General features: G+C 36.5%; 1 pseudogene; it reads left to right on the forward strand.

The window, feature by feature from the left end:
* Nucleotides 1–231: 231 nt before the first annotated feature.
* On the forward strand, nt 232–2,405 carry LOC141550978 (prosaposin pseudogene; annotated as a pseudogene).
* The last annotated feature ends 13,837 nt before the right edge of the window (nt 2,406–16,242 follow it).

A 16,242-nucleotide genomic window follows, 5' to 3' on the forward strand; every position in this document is an offset into this window, starting at 1 on the left:
CTCCAATCTCAATAATCAGTCCCTCACTCTAAGCCTACCTCACCATAACATCCCATTCTAAAGCTACTAACCTGTTGCACTGTTTGGAGTCCCTTCTCCACTGGAAACAAACTTGCTTTTGTCATTTTTCTTTATCATTCCTTCATCTTCTTGCACTCTAGCTTTTTCCTGATGACATGGTGTCCCTTGCAATCCTCCTTTCCAGCACTAGGTGCATTTTCACTCATTAAAAAACTCTCTCTGCATTGCAGATGGCTGTGTCCATTGGGGATGTATTGTGTGCTCTGCTCTTCCTGCCCAGCTTCCTGTGCATGGCTCTGGCTGGCCCTGTGTTCAAAAAGGAAGAATGTAAAGAGTCCCAAGGTCTGGTGTTGGGATTTGAAGACAGCCTCTGAGTGTGGAACCCTCAAACACTGCTTACAGGCTGTTTGGAGCAAGCCTGCTGTGAAATCTGTCTCCTGTGAAGCGTGTACGAAGGTGGCTACGATAGTTGAAGACTTTCTGAAACAAAATGGCACCTAGGCTGGAATTGAGAGTTACCTGGAGAAGGAATGTGAGATGCTTCCTCAAGCTGATTGGATATCTAAGTGCAAGGAGATCATGGAATCCTCCCTTATCAGTTATCATCAATGCCATCAAAATGAGCAATCCCCAGGAGGGGTGTAGCATGCTCATATTTTGCTGGTCCCTTCAGAAACACCTGGCTACTCTGAATCAACATCAGCAATAACTGGAATTCAACTTGCTTCAGGATCTGCCCAGAGTGGTGCCTCCCTTCATGGCCAATGCTCATATCCTCCTTTACCCTCAGGGAGAGACCCAGAAAAAGCCATCTCTACCAAAGGCCAGAGAGGACATGTGCCAAGACTGTGTTCAGTTGGCAACGGATGTTCAGAATGCCATAAAGACTAATACCTCCAGATGTGGGAAAACTGGGACACTGATACATTGTTAGTGGAATTGTGAACACATCCAGCCATTCTGGAGTGTGATTTGGAACTATGCTCAAAAAGTTATCAAACTGTGCATACCCTTTGATCTAGCAGTGTTACTACTGGGCTTATATCCCAAAGAGATTTTAAAGAATGTTTATGGCAGCCCTCTTTGTAGTGGCCAGAAACTGGAAACTGAGTGGATGCCCATCAATTGGAGAATGGCTGAATAAATTGTGGTATATGAACGTTATGGAATACTATTGTTCTGTAAGAAAAGACCAACAGGATGATTTCAGAAAGGCCTGGAGTGACCTATATGAACTGATGCTAAGTGAAATGAGCAGAATGATCATTATACACTTCAATAACAATACTATATGATGATCAATTCTGATGGATGTGGCCCTCTTCAACGATGAGATGAAACAAATCAGTTCCAATGGAGCAGTAATGAATTGAATAAGCTACATCTAGCAAAAGAACAATGGGAAATGAGTGTGAACCACTACATAGCATTCCCAATCCCTCTATTTTTGTCCACTGCATTTTTTATTTCCTTCACAGGCTAATTGCACACTATTTCAAATCTGATTCTTTTTGTGCAGCAAAATAACTGTATGGACATGTATAGCTATATTGTATTTAACATATATTTTACCATATTAAACATGTATTGGTCTACCTGCCATCTGGGGGAGGGGGTGAGGGGAAGGAGGGGAAAAATTAGAACAAAAGGTTTTGCAATTGTCAATGCAGAAAAATTACCCATGCATATATCTGATAAATAAAAATCTATAATAATAATAATGATAATAATAAAAAAGACTAATATCTTTTTCGAGTCTCTAGTGGATCATCTCAAGGAAGAGTGTAATCACCTTAGACCTGGCGTATCAGCATGTGCAAGACCTATATCAGCCAATATTCTGAAATTGCTGTCCAAATGATGACATGCAACCCAGGGAGATCTGTGGATATGCTAGGTTCTGTGCAGAGAAGAAAATGCCTCTGCAGGCCCTGATTCTAGCTCATGTGGCCAGCACTAAAGCAATTCCTGCACTGGAGCTGGTGGATCTAGTCAAGAAGAACCTGGTTCAGATGAAGACTGGTCCTACTTGTGAACTGTGCCAATGTTTATCAAGGAAGTCATCAAATTGCTGGAGAGTAACAAGGCCAAGGAGGACATGATTCATGCAGTTGAGAAAGTATGCTCCATGATCCCCAAATTCATGGCAGAGGAGTGATGGGATCTGGTGGAGTCTTATGGGTCGCCCATTGAGGATCTGCTCCTGAATGAGATGAACCTCAACTTGTTCTGCTGCTTGCTTAACCTTTGCCAGAACAAAAAGTCAGTTAACATGGCTTAAGGCTTAAGAATGGCGTCTTCGGTGACGTGCAAAAAGATCAACACCTACTTGGGACCAGAAGCTGGATAAGAACAGCACAAAGCCATGTTGGGAAGGCTTGTAGCCTATTTCCAGGAGTTTACAAGGATCATACAATGATCAGTATGATGAGTTTGTGGAAGAGTATGAGACATTCCTATAGGTGATTTCTTAATTATTATGATTTTAAAATTAATATGGATGACAAGATCCTGCTTTTCTTGCTTCCTAGTAGAATTGTGGAAGACAATTTTATGTGTAAGTGACAAGTGTAAGTTTCTCCCTTATTACCAAATGTAAGCTGGGCCTCAGTTTGTCCTCTTGTGATAGTAGCTTTTGCTCTGCCTTCAAGATGTTTGAGGAGGGAAAACATGGTGTGTTATTAAATGGACTGAATGTTAATTTTTTAAAATTTTGTTGCCTTAAAGCTTTCTGTAATTAACAATAAAAGTTCCAGTAAACTAAAAAAACAAAAACAAAAACAAACAAACAAAAAAACCAAACTCTCCTCTACCCTTTCAACTCAAGAATCATGGCAGGGGAGTTAGAATGAATACTTCTTGCTCCCCACTGCTCCTTCCAAGCCTCTCTACCCCCATAACCTTTCTTCCAGGTTCACACAGTCCATGTTTGCCACTCAGTGAAGATGCTGGTAGCTGTTATATCTCAACCTCCACAATTTCTTCAAAGAGTTTAGTGCCTAACTCACAGTCTTTCTCTCTTTCTCAGTTCCTGCCCTCATATCAGGAGCCTTTAATATACCAACAGTGTAACTTTCTACTTTGTTAATTTACGAGACTTGGTGAATTATCAGGCTTAAGCTTATACAGATTGATTTCTCATAACCTGCTTCTTCACTTCAGTTTGGCTATACATAGAAATGATCACTGTTTGCCATTACCCACATGTTCTATTTTGATGTTCATAAACTTTGAATTTCTCTTATCAAAATCTACTATTGTTCCTTTACCTCAACCTTGCAAACCCAAATCCTGTTCTTTATATTTATTGAGACATCAAATCCTTGCCTCACCTCAGTTCTTTCTTAGGCCAACAACCCTGCACTGGCAAGAGTCTTTTCTATTCCTCATATTGACCTAATCATGAAAGGAAATTTTAATTCCATATGGTATAAGTGGGTTTAGCAAATTAAATACAGCTGCATCCAAGAGTGTTTCTTTTTCACATATACTAATGGAGGTATCATGTATGGCTAAGGAAATGCTGACAGAGCATTTTCACAACTTAGAGGTCTTATAGTATGTTAAAAATTAACTAAATGAATTTATTTTCTATTTTATTTAGATTGTTGGATAATGGCAACTGAATATGCAAGCTATCTATATAAATAAGAATTTTTTCTTAGCAGGTGAAAGAGGCAAAATTTATAATTCTTTTAAAATGATATATAGAGGGGGCAGCTAGGTTGCACAGTGGATAGAGTACCAGCCTTGAATTCAGGAGGACGGGAGTTCAAATCTGGTCTCAAACACTTAACACTTCCTAGCTGTGTGACCCTGGGCAAATCACTTAACCTCAGCCTCAGGGGGGAAAAATGATATATAGAAATCAAGGAAAATAGGATGGCATGCTTTAGTAAAGCTCAATGTGAAGAAAGAATCTGTCTAAATGAAGAAAAGGATTAGAAGAAAGAACCTAAGAAGAAAGGAGAAAGTAGATGGCAAGGGAAACAATAAAAGGTAAGTAAAACAAACTGAAACATACAACAAATTAGTGAAATGAGAAGTTAGTGATAAAAGGAAACAGAATCAGAATATGGTTGTAAAAATGCTTTTGAGACAAAGGAAAGGAAGTTGGATATGGTTGACAGATTGCTTAGAGGTGATTAAAAAGCTGTAAAAATCTTAAATAGATTTTGAGGAAGTAAGGAATAAACACCCATAAATAATTAAATCTCAATAATTACAGAGCCATCAACATTTTGCAGTGACTGGATTCAGCATATTTATAACTCTGTCACAGCAGATAAATAAGAATCTATTTTATAAATATAATTGCTTATGTAATACTAATAAGTGATTTATATAAAACTTTCAAGTTTGTAAAGTCATAACTAAAGCTCATAAACCTAGGGTTCTTGTTTTAGGATCACCATACCCCAACATCATATCTCAGTAAATAAAGGACATAACTGTCAATATTTGCAATTCTAGGAAGATCTCTAAGCTCCAGAAGAGGATCAAACATGGTCTTTTTAAGTGTCTTATCTAGGATTTATCACTGAAGTCCTTAAAAAGCCTATGTGACAGTTATCAATAGTATCACAAATGTCACATAAAAAATTTCAAGCAATTCCTCAAGTACAGTTCTTAGACCTTTGAAAATTTCAATCTTTGGGGAGGGCCTATTCCTACTACAGTAAATGGGCCTAGATATCCCTATCTAGATCATTATCACTGTCAGTACAAAATCAGTACAAAATATCAATTTAACAATAGTTCATAGTATTTCATGATACCTTTCTTTTTTTGTCATTATAGCTTTTTATTTACATAACATATGCATGGATAATTTTTCAACATTGACCCTTGCAAAACCTTCTGTTCCAACTTTTCCTCTCCTTCCCCTCTTCTCCTCCCCTATATAGCAGGTAGTCTAATACATGTTAAATATGTTAAAGTATATGTTAAATACAATATATGTATACATATTTACACAGTTATCTTGCTGCACAAGAAAAACTGGATCTAGAAAGAAGGTAGAAAAACCTGAGAGGGAAAACAAAAATGCAAATAAACAACAACAGAAGGAGTGGAAATGCTATGTTGTGGTTCACACTCATTTCCCATAGTTCTCTCTCTGGGTGTAGCTGATTCTCTTCATCAGTGAACAATTGGAACTGGTTTGAATCATCTCATTGTTGAAGAGAGCCACATCCATCAGAATTGATCATCATATAATATATTGTTGTTGAAGTGTATAATGATCTCTTAGTTCTGCTCATGTCATTTAGCATAAGTTCATGTAAGTCTCTCCAGGTCTCTTTGTATTCATCTTGCTGGTCATTTCTTATAGAATAATAATATTCCATAACATTCATATATCACAATTTATTCAACCATTATCCAATTGATTGTGATACTTTTCTTAAAGGCACAGAGCTTATTCACTACTGGACTCTAGTTGCAGACTGCTAAAGTAAAATGTATTCTCTCATCTCCCTGAGGCAATTGGTAGATGCTTCCATCTGTGTCCAGCTCCTGCAGAGGGTTCATTCACTTTTGTTTTTACTGCCTTTTCCTTATTTCAAGGAAGTTATTCTAATCCAATACTGTTGATTATATCAAGTGGATGAAGCCAGTCATGATTATGGTCAGTTTGAAGCTTCAAGTTTAGAAATGGCATAAAAAGAGAAATTTGTCATTTAAAAGACTATAGAAAGGCTACTCAAACAAAGATACAGTATTGATTAAGCTACAGATTTAGCCTAAGGGAAAGTCAGTCCTGCATTCCATGGGCTAGCTTTTAAACTTTAGGTCACTAGGAAGCTCTATCAAAAGCTTGAAACTTAGCACCCCAAGCCCATTAAGGAAAAAAACAAGCCTAGCCTACTTGGCAGATACTGCTCTTACCACATAAATTCTTGTTGTCCTTCTACTCAGGACATCATCCAGTTCTTCAACTCATCCTTGAAATATTTACTTCTACCCTTAACATAGCCTGCAATTTTAATAAGGGCTTTATACTCACCATGCAGCAAAGTTAAAAATTATTTCATTGTTCTTCCAATAGCATATAACTGTCCCAACACTAATTTACTGGAGTTACAATGAATTTTAATCCAATCTAGTACTATTTCTGTAACTTGTCAAAGTCATTTTGAAGATTAATCCTATTTTTTTTTTTTTGCAAACTACATATAACCTTCCAGATCAGTGTATTCCATTAATTTAATAAGTGTGTTCTTTAATCCATTCCCCAAATTTTTAAACAACGCTGAATAATTTCTAATTCAGGAGATACTTGTAGAACATTCTCCATGCCTTTCAAATAATGTAAAGAAACAAAGGAGGGCAGTGAGGTGGCACAGTGGACAGAGGACCAGCCCTGAAGTCAGGCGGATCTGAGTTCAAATTTGGTCAGGAGATACTGTGTGACCCTGGGCAAACCACTTAACCCCAATTGCCTCAGGAAAAATAAATAAATAAAAAGAAAGCTACAAAGTTTGTTTTGAACCCCTGCAAGATCCAAAATCATCCTGCAAAAGTTTTTACCAGAAAAATATTAATTGTATGGTAGGAAAGGACTCTGGGCCTTTCTAGAGAAATTGCTAGAAATGAGGAAAGCTACTGAGTAAGGAATAAGGTTGTCAACTGGAGAGCTGTGACCATTTGAATATAGCTGTTTCCTAATAGAAGATAACAGGATAAAGAGAAACCCTGAATAAGCAGGATTTAAGAAGGCAGGTAGAGCTGGAATAACAGGAAGAATTGGAGACAATTTTTCTTTCTGTCATGGCTTCTAGAGGAGTGCTGCCACCACCTGGGCACTGGATAACTGTCAAACAAGGGTTTACTGACTTCTCAGCCTTCAGGCATTTCACAAACCCTGCATTTGTTAAGCCTGTATTCCATAGAACCTGGCTAGTACTACACTGCAATTCCTTAACAATCTACAATTTACAGCACCCACAGTGGGTATACTGAAACATTTGTTTCTGACACTTCTTGGTTGACTTTGGACAAGTCATTGACCAGTCTGAGGGCATCGGAAGTCACACCCTCCAGGTCTCTTCCAACTGTAATCCATGATCAAGGGTCCCAAAACATTATCTCAGATGAAATTATGCTATTTGCAGATAAAAAAACTTAGGTGATAAAAAGTGCCTAATTCCAGTGCAAGCTATTTGATAAAATTTCTCCAGATTCCTTTTTGAGGTGGACTGAGAACTAATTGAAGATTATATTTAAAGTATATGATTAATGGACTTCAAAGTCTCTCTAAAGGGTTCTGGCACCCTGTGGGCTTTCCTCGGCCTTATTCTATTGAGCCCTCTTGGGGGCAGTGTGGCACATCAGAAGGAGCACAGAGAATTTGAAAAAGAAGTCTAGTTTGAATTCAGATCTTACTGCCTATGACAACCTGGGCAAATCAGTCATCTCACCTCTCTGCACAGGCTGTGGGAAAGGAATTGAGTAACTGTATCGATCTTTGAGGAACTACTGAGAGAAAAAAGACCTGGGGAAAAATTACTCTTAAATGGATCTGTGATTCATTCCCTTCTTTCTACCCTCTCAGCTATGGCCTTGCTTCTTCCGTCACAGAAATAATCTGGGCCACTTGTGATATCCCTTTTCTCCAGTCTTCCACTATATCCTTCTTTCTGTTAGTCTTGGTGAGAAGGGTTGCTTCTTCATCAGAGACCCAAGTCTCCACCATTAAAAAAAAAGTCATACTATCCCCACTAGTTATCATTCTGTATCTTTTCCTCAGCTAAACCCCTTAAAATAGCATGTTTTTGTTTCCATTTCCATTTCCTCTCTTCTCAATCTCTAATCAAATTCACTGCAACCTGACCTCTAATTACTTTATTCACATGAAACCGCTCTCCAAAGTAATCAATATTCTCTTGTTAAAAAGTAGGATTTTTTGGTCATCCTTTGTAACATTTGACTTTCTTGACTCCCTTTTCCAGAATACTTTTCTAAATTCCTCTTGATTCTACTCCTTTTTCATTTTCTTTGCTGAATCTTCATCTGTCACATCCAATGTGGGTATACCTCATATTGTGTTGAAATTAGTTTATATTAGCTTTTGAGAGCCAACTGTTATCAGTTTGAGTATTGAGTTGAAAAGGCAAATGCTACAAATTACAATCTGATGTTTTGTTGATTGTCTAGTCTTGATAAAGTGGAGAAAATGTTAATGCAGATTAAATTAAAAAGTATGTCTTGCATTTTTTTTAGAGGGGAGAGCTGATTGTTAAACATTTACCAGTATATGCCTGGGTGTACCTGAATATTCTGTTGCAGGCTCTTCTTCCTTTTCTGTATTTGTGAGACTGCCAAGGGCCAGTACCACATTTCCAACTGTTTACTAGATATTCTAGAGGCATCTCAAAATCTCCAAAATAGAATCTTTCCCCTAAAACCTTCTTTTTCAAATTCACCTAATTATTGACAATACTACCCTCCACTCATCCAGGCCTGAAACTTGAGTCGTTGACTAGCTCTCCAAGAAAAAAAAAATTGCAATCTTAGACTGCATTAACAGAACGATAGTCCAGAATAAAGGAGATGAAAGTTCACTATTTCACATTGTAGTGATGAGATCATTTCTGGAGCTCTGCCTTCAATTCTCAATGTCCAATTTTAACAGGAACACTGACAAACCAAAATATATCTCAAGGATGACCAGAACTGGAAACTGTTCTATACAGAAAAGTTAAAGGACATAGGTATGACTAATTTCATTCAAATGCTCTTCCTCACTTCTTTCAAAACTCAGTTCATATTTTTTCCCCTCTCTTCCCCCTTCTCCTAGCTGCTAAGTGCCTTCCCTTTGAAATTTGCCTTTATCAGAAATGCAAATTAAGACAACTCTGAGATACCACTATACACCTGTCAGATTGACTACACTACTTCAAAGTTCGATCCTTTTTGTACAGAAAAATAATTATGGGCATGTATACAATATTGTATTTAACTATACTTTAACATATTTAACATGTATTGGTTAACCTGCCCTCTGGGGGAAGGGGTGGGGGTAAGGAGAGGAAAAAATGGAACAAAGGTTTTGCAATTGTCAATGCTGAAAAATTATATTTTTCATGTATATGTCTTGTAAATAAAAAGCTATAATAAAAAAAAGAAATTTGCCTCTATCTACTTTGCATATTTTTTAATGTACATAGATGTTTGCAAATTGTCTCTCTCAAAAAGGCAGCTATATATTTTTTTTCTTTCTTTGTATCTCTAGTTCCTAACACTTATGTGCCTGGCACATAGTAAGCACTTAATGCTTAGTGGTCTCTTTGAAAATGTGAATGCTTAGAAGGGCTCTAGTCCGGGAAGGAGAGAATTGGACAAATGGCTGGCAGGTATTGATTCTATATTCAACTTATTAGTTTGAGTATTTTCCTTCTGTCCAATTGAGCACATTAAAAAAGAAAAAAAAAAGGTAGGGGGGGAAGCACTCTATAGCTCTATAGCTAGGGAAAACAAATTTCCGCATTGTTTATGTCTGAAAATGCATATTCCTGCATTATAAGGTTATCACTTCTCTGTCTTAAGGTGAGCAGAGCTTTCAACTTTGTTCATTAAATTCATGGATCATAACTATGTTGACCAGAGTTCTAAAGTTTCTCAGTTATTTTTCTTTGTTATCAATTTTCCTATCTCTATTTCTATTTATTCTTTATCAGTTTACAAGGGTCTTCTCAGTGTCCTTTAAATCAATCTATTTCATAACTTCTTATGGCATAATTTCTCACTATATTTATATGCTACAATTAGTTTATCAATTCCCCAACAGAATATTCCCTTTGGTTTCCAATTTTTTTTCTTTGCACAAAAAACACTTATGTTTGTAGTTTTCCTTTTTCTTTGAGATATAGACCTACCTGGATCAAAGGAATATGTACACTTTAGTAATTTTGGTGGTATAGTTCCAAATTGCTTTCCAGAGTAGCTAGATGAATTCACAATGTCACCAACAGTGTACACTTAGTATGCCTAGTTTCCTGCAGCTATTGTAAAATGTCATTTTAATTGGTCTAACAAATGCTATTAGTGACTTAAGAGTATTTTGTTCATGATTGATGTTTGGAATTCATGCTTTAAAAACTTCCTATTCATATCATTTTATCTATTGGAGACTACTTTTAGTATTATAAATCTGACTTAGTTTCTTATATACCTTGGTTATGATAGAGAAATTTGTTGAAGATATATTTCCAGTTACACATTTCCTTTCTAATTTTTACATTAGGCATGTACAAAATCTTAAACTTTATATGTAATCAAAACTGCCTATTTTGTCTATTTAGATATGAAATTATCTATACTAAGGAATAAATGGATTATTCCTTAGAATAATCAGGAGCATATATTTAAGACCTTCAGTAAGCATAATATGCAATAGAAATAAACTGCAACCTTTCCCAGTAAGATCAGGAGTGAAACAAGGTTGCACACTATCACCATTACTATTCAATATAGTACTAGAAACGCTAGCCTCGGCTGTAAGAGCCGAGAAAGAGATTCAAGGAATTAGAGTAGGAAATGAGGAAATCAAACTATCACTCTTTGCAGATGACATGATGGTATACTTAGAGAACCCCAAAGACTCTGCTAAAAAGCTATTAGAAATAATTCAGAATTTTAGCAAAGTGGCAGGATACAAAATAAATCCACATAAATCCTCAGAATTCTTATATATCACCAACAAAATGCAACAGCAAGATTATACAAAGAGAAATTCCATTCCAAACAACGTTGAGAGTATAAAGTATTTGGGAATCCATCTACCAAAGAATAGTCAGGAATTATATGAGAAAAATTACAAAACACTTGCCACAAAAATAAAGTCAGATTAAAATAATTGGAAAGACATTCAGTGCTCTTGGATAGGCCGAGCGAATATAATAAAGATGACAATACTCCCCAAACTAATCTATTTATTTAGTGCTATACCAGAGTCCCAAGAAACTATTTTAATGACCTAGAAAAAATAACAACAAAATTCATATGGAAGAATAAAAGGTCGAGAATTGCAAGGGAACTAATGGAAAAAAAAGTCAGAGGAAGGTGGTCTAAGTGTACCTGATCTAAAGCTATATTATATAGCAGCAGTCACCAAAACCATTTGGTACTGGCTAAGAAATAGAACGGTAGATCAGTGGAACAGATTAGATACAAAGGACAAAAAAGGGTACATCTATAGCAATCTAATCTTTGACAAACCCAAAGATACCAACATTAGGGACAAAAATTCATTATTTGGAAGAAACTGTTGGGAAAACTGGAAATTAGTATGGCAGAAATTAGATATGAACCCACACTTAACACCATATACCAAGATAAGATCAAAATGGGTCCATGATTTAGGCATAAAGAATGAGATCATAAATAGATTAGAGGAACAGAGAATAGTCTACCTCTCAGACCTGTGGAGGAGGAAGGAATTTATGACTAGAGAAGAACTAGAGATCATTATTGATCACAAAATAGAAGAGTTTGATTACATCAAACTAAAAAGTTTCTGTACAAACAATACTAATGCAAACAAGATTAGAAGGGAAGTAACAAATTGGGAAAATATTTTTAAAAGTAAAGGTTCTGACAAAGGTCTCATTTCCAAAATATATAGAGAACTGACCCTGATTTATAGGAAACCAAACCATTCTCCAATTGATAAATGGTCAAGGGATATGAACAGACAATTCTCAGATGATGAAATTGAAACTATTTCCACTCATATGAAAGAGTGTTCCAAATCACTACTGATCAGAGAAATGCAAATTAAGACCACTCTGAGATACCATTACACACCTGTCAGATTGGCTAAAATGACAGGAACAAATAATGATGAATGTTGGAGGGGATGTGGGAAAACTGGGACACTGATACATTGTTGGTGGAGTTGTGAAAGAATCCAGCCATTCTGGAGAGCAATTTGGAACTATGCCCAAAAAGTTGTCAAACTGTGCATACCCTTTGACCCAGCATTGCTGTTATTGGGATTATATCCCAAAGAAATACTAAAGAGTGGAAAGGGACCTGTATGTGCCAAAATGTTTGTGGCAGCTCTTTTTGTTGTAGCTAGAAACTGGAAATTGAATGGATGTCCATCAATTGGAGAATGGTTGGGTAAATTGTGGTATATGAAGGTTATGGAATATTATTGCTCTGTAAGAAATGACCAGCAGGAGGAATAGAGAGAGGCCTGGAGAGACTTAAATCAACTGTTGCTGAGTGAAATGAGCAGAACCAGAAGATCACTATACACTTCAACAACAATACTGTATGAGGATGTATTCTGATGGAAGTGGAAATCTTCAACATAAAGAAGATCCAACTCACTTCCAGTTGATCAATGATGGACAGAAATAACTATACCCAGAGAAGGAACACTGGGAAGTGAATGTAAACTGTTAGCACTACTGTCTATCTACCCAGGTTACTTATACCTTTGGAAGCTAATAATTAATGTGCAACAAGAAAATGGTATTTACACACATATATTGTATCTAGGTTATATTGTAACACATGTAAAATGTATGGGATTACCTGCCATGGGGGGGAGGGAGTGAGGGGATAATTTGGAAAAATGAATAAAAAAAAAGGGCACTGAACAAGAAAAAAAAAATTATCTATACTAGAGCTGGATGGTAATTTCTTCCTTATATGTCTGTTTCTGATTTGACCTTTTATATGTTATATATCCATTTGGAGCTTTATGTACAGTAAGAGGTGTTGGTCTAAACATAATTTTTATGGTTTTGACCCAATATAAGAACTTCCCTACAAATTGATATATATATATATACATTAAAAAAAAAAAAAAAAACTGTCACGCACCATTTCATGAATATTATGTTCTCTTTTTGGGAAGTATTTAAATATTCAAGGAATTTTTGTAATGAATAGACCAGAGTACTTGGCCTTTAAAGCAGAATATAAGCTCCTTTAGGGTAAGAATGTTTTAAGATTTTTTTTGTTTGTTTTTGGATTAGTGCTTTGCATAGAGCAGATGGTAGATAAAAAAATGTTTGTTGAATAAATTAAACTCTCTCCTAACCACAAAAGAGCCTGTACCATTGAGACAAGATTACTATGAACAGCTAGCAGTTTTGTCTCTTCCCAGTTCTCCTTCCTTCCTGTGTGTCTGGGCTTTCTTGGGATTTTCCCAAAACTTAGGATAATTGGCAGGGGGATCAAAGAAGAAAGAGTGTCTATCCTAGGCTCAAAATAATTTAGTGAGATGTCCTGAGTGTCAGGAGAGCATCCTGTAAGGAAAAGGTACCTGGAACTCAATTTTCAAGCTTGGAAATGAGAGGGCTGGGGAACTTTGAGATAAGCAGGCTTCTTCATTTCACCTGAGGTGCCCTTTTGTGTTAACTAATTCAGGGAATAAAAAGGCTTTGTACTTACTGGAAGGGCCATAAGACTTTCCCAAAGAAGAGAAATAAATTATTGGATAAATATTAACCACAGACTACTGAAAAGTTCCTAGATCCAAGGTGTGTTCCTGTGCCAAACTTAGAGGTATAGGAACACAAGTAGATGGAGCAGTGAGATAAAAGTGGGAGTGAAAGTTTCTTGACAAAGTCAAGGGCTTGTGTCAGTGTAGAAGTTGTGAAAGAACAAAGGAGCAAATCCAGACCTCAGCCTTCCCTAGTACTTTGAGTGATGCGGATTGTGTAACTCAGGTGGAAAATGTTAACTCCAATGACCCGATTTGAAAAGGAATTAATTGTCTATATTTGTCTCACAGATTTTAGGATATCAAAGATTGGATCTGGTCCCTGAGAGTTCAAATATAGTTGGGGGTAAACCCTGAAACTGTGTCTCCTTTAATCTGTAAAAGAAGGGAGTGTTCCAAATCACTATTGATCAGAGAAATGCAAATTAAGACAACTCTGAGATACCACTACACACCTGTCAGATTGGCTAAGATAACAGAAAAAGATAATGATGAATGTTGGAGGGGATGTGGGAAAACTGGGACACTGATGCATTGTTGGTGGAGCTGTGAAAGAATCAAGCCATTCTGGAGAGCAATTTGGAACCAGGCCCAAAAAATTATCAAACTGTGCATACCCTTTGATCCAGCAGTGGTACTACTGGGCTTATATCCCAAAGAAATACTAAAGAAGGGAAAGGGACCTGTATGTGCCAAAATGTTTGTGGCAGCTCTTTTTGTAGTGGCTAGAAACTGGAAAATGAATGGATGTCCATCAATTGGAGAATGGTTGGGTAAATTATGGTATATGAACGTTATGGAATATTATTGCTCTGTAAGAAATGAGCAGCAGGATGAATACAGAGAGGTTTGGAGAGACTTGCATGAACTAATGCTGAGTAAAATGAGCAGAACCAGGAGATCACTATACACTTCAACAATACTGTATGAAGACATATTCTGATTGAAGTGGATATCTTCAACATAAAGAAGATCCAATTTACTTCCAGTTGATCAATGATGGACAGAAACAACTACATCCAGAGAAGGAACACTGGGAATTGAATGTAAACTGTTTGCACTACTGTCTTTCTACCCAAGTAACTTATACCTTCGAAATCCAATTCTTCCTGTGCAACAAGAAAATTGGATTTACACACATATATTGTATCTAAGTTATACTGTAACACATTTAATATGTATGGGATTGCTTGTCATCTAGGGAAGGGAGTAGAGGGAGGGAGGGGAAAATTTGGAAAAATGAATACAAGGGATAATGTAAAAAAAATTACTCATGCATATGTAGTCAAAAAATTATAATTATAAAACTAAAAAAAAAGAAGGGAGTTTTGGGGTCTCAGGCTCTCCCCTGGGAAGAGCATACCTTTCCAAGACAAGCCCTTCCCAAGTTAAGTGGTTTCATTCAATTGGAGATCTTGGTCAAATCACCTTCCATTGAAATTGAGATTTCTTAGGGTGGCCTGGATGCTCTTCAGGAAATTCCCAGATTCTGGGGAAAGCCTTCAAACTCCCACTTAGGTGATTCTATTCAATTAGAAATCTAAGCCCCAGGTACTGACAACATTGAAGGAATCTCATTCAATTATGATTGTAAGCCTGAGCCTCAGAGGGCTAATAAAAGACATCTCTGAAGTTCGAATCTTTGCTGAAGGTCAAAACAAGATTATGCTTGCTATGGAAGCTCTCTTCTTGGCAAAGCTGCTTGCCAGGACTTTTGCCCACTGGGAAGATATTCTCTTCTCAAGTGTTAACCTTTGCCATTTTCCTAACAGGACTTTGCCACTAACAAGTCTGTATTCCTAGCAAAGCTGGCTTCTCAGTGCCAATAAAATTCCCTTTTGCCATACAGTTTTTTGGGTTTGCGAATTCTTTTGCAATGCACCTCTTCACTATCATCAATATGTCATCAATATAAGCTGTTTCCTGAAATCTTATAATTCTCTCATTAGTACTAGTAGTTCTATAAACTGTAAGATAAGTTTAGTAAAGTAGCTCTAAACAATTTGCCAGATAGAAGTATATTTGGATAGTTTAACTCTACAACTATATTTTGTTTCACTATGTTAGGCTGAAGCACAAATCAAACATAAGCATGTTTGAATTTCATTAATTTCATTAACCACTAAAAACGTTTTTGACAATCAAATGGAAAAATACAAAGTATTTCATAGGATCATAGATTTTGAGCTAGAAGGTAACTTGGAAGTCATCTTGAGCAGCTAAAGCAAAAGCCTTCGTTCCTTTAGTCTACCTTAATTACAATTAACCCTCATGTACTTGGCGTCTACTAATCATAATTCTGTCAGGGTCTTAGTTGAAGTTTAAAAACATGACAACAACAAAAAAAAAAAAAAAGGAAAAAGGAAAAATGATTTATAATAGTAGAAGGGCTTGTTCCACATGAAGGTAAAAAATTCAGAATTTAACAACATAGTATTAGAGCCCAAAAGAATCTTTAATTTACAAGAAAACTAAAGCCCAGCAAGGTTAAATAGTAAACCTAAAGACCCAGAGGTGATTCCACGTCCCAGGCTCTTTTCACTATACCACAGTACTCAAAGTGTAACTGAGCCTGAGTTTTGTTTTGTTTTTTGTAATTATGAGAATTTTTGGTTTCTTAAGCTCTACACAACGATGTCTCTCTCTTTTCAAAGGGAAGATTCTGACTAGATGCAAGGATCCATGAGTAAAAGATTGCTGGTACATTGCATAGTAAAATAATATTGACTGCCCTTAAGAAACCATTACAAAAAACA

This window comes from Sminthopsis crassicaudata, chromosome 1 (assembly GCF_048593235.1).
Source record: "Sminthopsis crassicaudata isolate SCR6 chromosome 1, ASM4859323v1, whole genome shotgun sequence".
In the NCBI taxonomy this organism is placed as follows: domain Eukaryota; kingdom Metazoa; phylum Chordata; class Mammalia; order Dasyuromorphia; family Dasyuridae; genus Sminthopsis; species Sminthopsis crassicaudata.